This window comes from Arachis hypogaea, chromosome 14 (genome assembly GCF_003086295.3).
Source record: "Arachis hypogaea cultivar Tifrunner chromosome 14, arahy.Tifrunner.gnm2.J5K5, whole genome shotgun sequence".
NCBI classification, from domain to species: domain Eukaryota; kingdom Viridiplantae; phylum Streptophyta; class Magnoliopsida; order Fabales; family Fabaceae; genus Arachis; species Arachis hypogaea.
This window is the reverse complement of record NC_092049.1, coordinates 37,391,864-37,399,744: the sequence shown is the minus strand read 5'-3', so window position 1 is coordinate 37,399,744 and position 7,881 is coordinate 37,391,864. Positions and strand designations below refer to the sequence as shown.

At 32.7% G+C, this 7,881-nt stretch overlaps 1 long non-coding RNA gene across 2 annotated transcripts; it reads right to left on the bottom strand.

Moving 5' to 3' along the window:
• Window positions 1-269: 269 nt before the first annotated feature.
• Window positions 270-7,677, bottom strand: LOC112741986 (uncharacterized). 2 transcript variants are annotated; one of them, XR_011871791.1, is made up of 4 exons: window positions 7,507-7,675; window positions 7,323-7,437; window positions 6,074-6,388; window positions 270-1,021 (listed from the first exon to the last, which is right to left on the bottom strand). It is a non-coding gene; the product is annotated as an uncharacterized lncRNA (long non-coding RNA). The 2 variants fall into 2 exon arrangements; XR_003171749.3 differs by lacking the exon at window positions 270-1,021 and adding an exon at window positions 4,626-5,005 and having other exon boundaries at window positions 7,507-7,677.
• Window positions 7,678-7,881: the final 204 nt, after the last annotated feature.

The following is a 7,881-nucleotide window of genomic DNA, read 5'->3' as shown; positions in this document are numbered from 1 at the left end:
GTTACCGACGGATTTTCCCTTGGTAAATTCTCCATCCATTTTCCTGAAACGTCAAACTTTCCGATGGATTTTTCGTCGGTAATTGGCAACAGATTTTTCGACAAATTTTTTGTCTGTAATTTGACATTGGAAAATCATCTCACACTCTGAATACAGACAAAAAATCCATCTGTAAATCCATCAGTAAGGTAAAATAGATTTTTTTTTAGATTTTTTCAATTACAAAATAAACTTGTTTTTATACAAAATAAATATAAATTTAATACAAATTTTTATCTAATTTGTATTTAAATATTTATAATATTTCAAAAAATAAACAAATTCATCGTATTATCAAACTAAAAGAAAAGTACTATAAACAAGCAAGTCAATATAATTCAAAACATAAACAAAGTGTATTGATCATCAACTATAGTTCCTAGTATATTGTTCAACCATATTAAAACTATCAGCTATAGTCTTCAGTGTCATCTTCATCCTCATCATCATAGTCCTCATCCGAAGAGATTGAGGGTGGCGGCGGTGGCGGTGGTAGTGGAACTGCACTAGACCTACTTGACGCTCTAACCTTCTCATAATAGCTAACATAAGCCTCATTCCATCTCTTCTGTTTCAGCTTTTCCTTCTTGGCCTTTCCAATTGTCCGTTCCAACTTTTCTAACTTCTTTTGAGCCTTTTCCAAAGGAGCCAAGCGTGTATCTAACAACTTACTAATACGTTCATCTGTTTGTTGAGTAACACGCTGAAAAAGCTCTTCATTGAGATTATGAATTTGTTCTCGCAAATCAGGAACAAAATTTTGATTTCTAGGTGCTCTTCCAGATACAGAATTGACAGAAGTGGTTCCAGACTTGATAGAGCTAGAAAAGAATGACCCTTTTTTCATAAATTTGATTCTTCTTTTGCCCACCACACACTTCCTCCCAAATCAAGTCTTCATCAATTAGTGGTAGCTCCATTCCCTGTGCTTGAGCCTCGGCATGTTGGGCCTGAACTTCTGCCAATTTTTTATAAACTTCTCCTGTTGCACAATAATTATATCAATTATATAAATCAAGTTTCAAATAATATAATACACTATTTAACAATAATACGGTACTTATAACTTGATTATGTCTACCAAAAAATATTTTTAACCTTCGTTACAAGGTTTAAAAATTTCAAATTATTAAATGTGTGATCTCTCTATTTTGTATTTTACACACAACATTTGGAAAATAATAAAGAATCATCAGATTTGGATTTAGCTAGCTACATGTTAATAATCTAATATCTATTCATTTTCTGAACCTTGAATTTTAATTCAAAATATGAAATTGAATTTTAGAAGAGATTTACCATGAGAAGGCATTATTATGATTACTGATTGGTTTGATTTTGATCATGGTGTCCACTGAAATCGTTGGATCCTTTTTCTCTTGCTCTCCACTCTCAAATTAATCCACTAATTGAATTATTAATTTAACAACTCATCTTTCACTTAATCACACCCTAAACTAATTAAGCATTCCTAGCTGCATATATACATACATGCATGTGTGTATATAAATATTCAAGTGACAGCATGTACATTAATTTAACATTTATGCTATATCTCACATGAGTGTCTTCATACTAATAAATCTCTCTTGGGAAAGACTTGCACATCTAGCAAGGTTAGATGCATAACTATCCAGAAATCTAAGTTGTTGCACCCACCTATACACGTCTTGTTGCTGTTCAGAAGTTAAAGTATAAGCTGCCTTAGGTTTGGACCAACAATTATCACCGACATGCCGCAAATGTAAATCTGGACACTTGCACAATTCAGCCAAGTCTAACCTAGCTTTTTCATTGTCTTTAGTTTTATCAGTGTCCATAATAGTATTCATTATGTTATCAAGCACATTCTTCTCTATGTGCATTACATCAAGACAGTGACGAACCAGGTTATCCTTCCAATAAGGTAACTCCCAAAACACACTTTGCTTAGTCCAATTGTGAGTAATACCATACTCTCGCGATTTGATCCACTTTTCATTATCTGATATCTTCCCAAGTCCTTTAACCCTTTGCCAAATCTCCAAACCACTTAATCTGGTAGGAGCCTTTTCACTTTCTATTTTATTCTTCCTGAAGTCATTTTTATTGCGCCTATAAGGGTGGTTTATCGACAAAAACCTCCGATGACAATCAAACCATGATGCCTTGCCTCCATGTGATAGTGTAAGACTTGGTATCCTCCATGCAAATAGGACATGACAATCTTCTTTGTGTCATCCACCCAGACAACATCCCATAAGCCGAAAATCATTGATAGTCCATATCAATGCCGCCTTTAAGACGAAATTCTTCTTTTCTACAATATCATACGTCAAAACACCAGGATTTCACAACTCATTTAATTCGTCAATCAAGGGTCCCAAGAATACATCAATGTTGGCTTTAGGGTTATTAGGACTAGGTATTAAGCAAGTCAAGAACAAATAAAGATCTTTTATACACATTCCAAGAGGTAGATTGTATGAAATAACAATTACGGGGCCAACAAGAATAAGGCTTGCTAAATTGGATATTTGGGATAAATCCATTAGAGCAAAGACCTAACCTAATATTTCTAGGCTCCAAAGCAAAATCAGAGTGGATACGGTCAAAGCTTTTCCATGCCTCCCCATGTAACGGATGGGTCGTCACGCCATCATCACGTTGGTTTTTTATGTGCCACGTCATGTGCAGAGCTGAACTCATTGACGCATAAAGCATTTGAAATCTAGGGATTAAGGGTAAGTAGTGCATCCGTCTGACAGGAACTCTCTTGGACTTACAACCACCATCGAAAATAGAATTGAATCTAGGTGCTTCACAAAACTTGCAACTAGTTAGAGCAGCATCGTCTTTTCGATACAACATGCAATTGTTTGAGCAACAATCTATTTTAATTGCCTTCAATCCAAGCTTTTGCACTAACTTCTTAGCCTCATAGTAATCCCTAGGTATGGCACTACCCTCAGGAGCAATTTTCCTAATTAAGGTGGCACACTGCTTAAATGACTCTTGTGATTGGTTTTTCTTGGCCTTAATGCATAACATTCTAACAACTATCGATAGTTGAGAGTGCACACAACCTTCCCACAAAGGTTTTTGAGCTGCCTCAAGAAGATCAAAAAATTTTTTAGCTTCTACATGAGGATCCTCTGGACCAGCAAAATCGAAAATCATTTCATGATACCTTCTGGAGTTGTCTTCCCAGCTAATGTCATACATATCACATTCTTCCACATTTGCACCACTTCCTGAACCACCTTCCCCACAATTATTAAATTCTGTCTGATTAATCCCTATGTTCTCAATCTCTCCATGTTCTGTCCAAATCTAATAATTTGGCATGAACCCTTTTTTCCACAAATGCATCTTAATAATATTTAGCTCTTTAGAGTTTGTGCATCTACACTTAACGCATAGGTATCTACACTTTCCTTCCGACTTCACATCTAACTTACTAATTGTTTCTATAAACTCCTCAACCTTGTCATGAAACTCAGGTTTAGTACCCCCTCTTGTTGGATTCAACCTATCATACATCCACACTCGATGGTACCAAGACATTTCTTACGAATTCGATATTTTTAGTACCTATAAATCATCCAATACAAGCAACATTTCATCTATCATACAACACCCTATCAATATTTAACCATATCAATGTTTTCAACGCAATACAAGCAATAACACAACACAAGTAATATTTCATTTATCATACAATACCCTAGAAATCAATGAAGTTTACAACACAAGAATTACATAACCTGAACTCCAAACAAAAAGTTGAAGGAATTGGACTAAAAATCTCTGAGCGAACACACAAATTAGTCTTCTAATAATTAACTACTGTGCAATGAGAGAGAGAGAGAGAGAGAGAATGTGTGTATGTGTGTTAGAGTATTATTTTTATAAAATCAACACACAAATTTATGAATATTTATAAAATAATATTTCAAGATTAAAGTAATATATATTTGACTAAAATATCTTTTACTAACTATATATAAATTAGTGATAATTATTAGTTAATTTAGATAATAATAACAATAATATTTATTACATTAATTATAAATATATTTTATATTATTATTATTATTCAAACTTTCTGCAGTCCCTCTTACAATTAGTAAATGGAGATAAAGAATCCATTGATCAGAAAAATAAATGAAAATTTGGGGACACAAGTCTTGAATTTGAAATCTCACTCTGGCAGTCTCTCTTACAAGATTCATATTTTAGTCTATAATAACTGAAATTCTATCAAATTTTGTATCACAATATTAGACACATACACCTTATATCAAAATTTGATTCGATTTGTGACCTACAGGTTGAGAAATTTGCTTCCAAAGTTGCTAGTTAGGCAATTAGATTCTGCAAAAATTCATACTCTTTAGGAATTCAACTTAACAAGCTATGATCTCAGTTAATTCAAAATATTTTTGCGTACTAAATTGAGTTATCAAGGATCCAACTCAGAGACTAATCTATTCCTATATGATGTACTAGAACTCAGTTCACCAACAATTCTAAAAATTCAATCCTAAGCTTGAGCTACTTCATCAAACACTACAACTTTTAATCCAAATTTGCAAGTACTATCATCATCAACATAAATCAGATAATCCAACAAATTAAAAGTGAATCAATAATCAAACTGTAAAACATCACATGAAAAGACATATAATCACAAATAATTATCCTAGACCAATATGTATTAAACTAAAACAAGAATCAATGATCTTCCTACCCAGCCAAAAGCAAGCCTACTTGCTAATTAGCCTACACTCACATGCATTCAACTAAATCAATTAAACAAGAATATCCTACTTTTTTGAAGCTAAAAAATGAAGCTTTAAGGGAGAATGTGGCTAGTTTGCAACAGAACTTGGAGAATCTTAGATCTTCCTTCCTTGGCTTCTTTCTCAGCTTGTCCTTCTTCTCCCAATTTTAGGATGTTACAAACACAGCTCAAACACCAAAACTGAAATAACAAAGTTGAGTCTTTCCAGCAAAAATAAAAATAAAAACCACCACCACCACTAAAAATCTGACAAGCGTCTTCTATTCTATGAAAGAAATATAAATATGATACACATTTAGATATAACGATAAAGCTTTTATACCTTAGTATCACAAATTTAGAATTACAGTGTAAAATAAATTCTCCTTATTTATTTTTTATTTATATTTATTCTTTTCCATACACAAAAGCTAGCAAAGAATCATAGTAAAGTGAACTATAGCTATATGGTGACGGAACAGACTTTAAGCTCTATAGTGGAGACCGAATCTCTATTTTCTCATAGATTTGGAGGTTATATAGATAAAGAATCCATTAATCAGAAAATAAATGAAGGCATAAAAGGGTACTACAATTAGTTAAATGGAGATTAAGTAAACTATAGCCAAAAAATAAATCAGCATTAAAGTGATAAAAAAGAAGAAAACTATCTCATTTAAAATAAAATTTATGAGTTGGTCATCAGCTGATCCCTATTGAACAACATGTTGCCTTTTGTATCACAAAACAAAATCCTTTTGAAGCTTAAAATTTTGGATTTACAATTATGCCACTAATAAATCTAAAACCAAATTGATTCGTTGGTTCAATCCCAGTTTCTATTTAATCTCTCTCGTATGTAACAAGTATTTTACATCAAAGCATCTCCACCTCATGTTTTCATTCCATAAATTCCATTCATATGAATGAATGTTATATGCTAAGTTGAAACTGTGTACATTCTAGATAGAACTTCAAAGATAAACTCCAAATTCTTCCGCATCTAAAGAAGCATAAAATGTACCTCACCAGATATATATTATCATCACCATAGTCAATGTTTCTCCAGCATTAATTAATTGTTCATTATCAATTATCAACAAAAAAATAAAATAAAAAAGAGAAAATCAAACAACTTTCTCTTAGCAAAATTTTCAAACTTATCTGAAACTCATTTCTATCAAAACAATAATTTCAGTAAATTGATCAATAATATTCATGAGTCATGATGTGTGTGTGTGTTGGGGCAGGAGAGTTGTTTTTATTTACCTTCTTGTTTTTAAGCTTCAATTAATGACTGTGGGGACCTTGATGAGAGAAAGATCTTGAATTGTAGGTCATGTTTCACCAACCAGCAAAGCTTGTAAATGCTCACTTCCTCCTATTTTTACCCTTTCAAACCATCTTCAATCCAAATCTAAAAACCATTTATTTCAGAAATAAATAAATAAATAAATTTTATTCCAGTACTATTACAATTTTCTAAGTTCTTCCAAAAAAAATCATTGCTTTGTTTAGTATTTGAAAAAAATTGAAGCTGTGAATCCATTTCTTTAACGGCAACTGATTGACCCTTCTATAATTCTGCAAGTGAGAAGTTGAAGAGGAAGCCAATATTTAGCATCAAATAACTAATGACAAGAAACAAAAACTTAGAGAAAATCAGCGATCTCAAGATAAAAGTGGAAGCCACAATAAATGATACATGTACACAAATCAATTTAAATGTATAACTATCACTTTTTCAATACTCCAACTCTTCCGTTGCACGTGTAACAAGAGAGGGAGAAACCTATATGTAGGTCTCTAATCAAATGGAGTATGGCTATAACTACTAACAATTATAGTGAGCAAGAAATCAAAGAGAAGAGATAAAGAGAGAGATAATCTAATCAAACTCTAGCTAGCTACCTACCTATATCCTCGTTCATTATTTGTAGCCATTTTTCACTGCTCAACACCCTCTCACTTCTATTTCACTATATTTTACTTCCAATGTCAGTGCTACTATTATTATTACTATTTGGGGACTTGTCTCTAGCGTGGACTTGTCTCTCGCTTCTATTATTTATTTTTGTAATTATTATTATTTAATTGTAATGATGATAATCTAATCAAACTTCTTAGTTTATTAGGACTACAATTAGGGAGGGTCTATCTATGGTATATTCAGCCTTATCATTTTATTTTTCATTCCTTGCTGTAGAAGTGCCAATGAAGCAAGACCATTAGCGAAACAAAATCCTTTAAAGCAAAACAGAACAAATATTTATGTTAGAAACAGAGAAATTCTTTTGAAAGAACCACCACTTTGATCCCAAATTAATTAAAGAGGAATGCAGAAAAATAAGGAATTAAAAGGGGAATTGTCCAAAAAATTGAAAAGAGTAAAAAGTGAAAAAAATAAATAAGGAACGAAATAAAAATAAAAAAGGGGAATAACAGATTGGAGTAGCCAAAATTAGGAGAAAGCGAAAATAGAGGGAACAAGAAAAAGAGAAGAAGTCCTGAACCTCACCTCAACTAAACTGAACAGATGATTGCAAATGGTTGTGAGAGTAAGATTGATAATGTTGTTGCTAGGGTTTGTTGGTTTGTTTGGTGTGTAATAGTTTCAATTCCTGAAGCCATACCTGAACAGCACAGGAGCTATGATTTCAAATGAGAAGAATTCAAAAATTGAAAGCCATGCAAAACCATACCTGAACTGGTGGATGAGGATGACCAGCGAATGACCATTGCTGAGTTCAGTGATGAGATCGTGGACGGAGCGATGGAGAGAACGGCGGCGGTAAAAGAAGCTCCTGCGATGGAGAAAGCGTGGACGGAGAGAGGAAGAAGCTCTTCACTTCTATGGAGTGTGAATGGATCGAGAGGGTAGAATCGTCTGAGTTAAGGTTAACTTAATATTTTTGACGAAAAATTTTAAATTACAGACAGATTTTTCATCTGTAATAATTTAATAAAACGCAACGTTTTTGTCCATTTAATTACAGATAAATTTTTCGTCTGTAACCATTTTTTACAAAAAAAAAATTAATTTTTTTATAGAATTATCGACGGATTCTCTTTTCCGT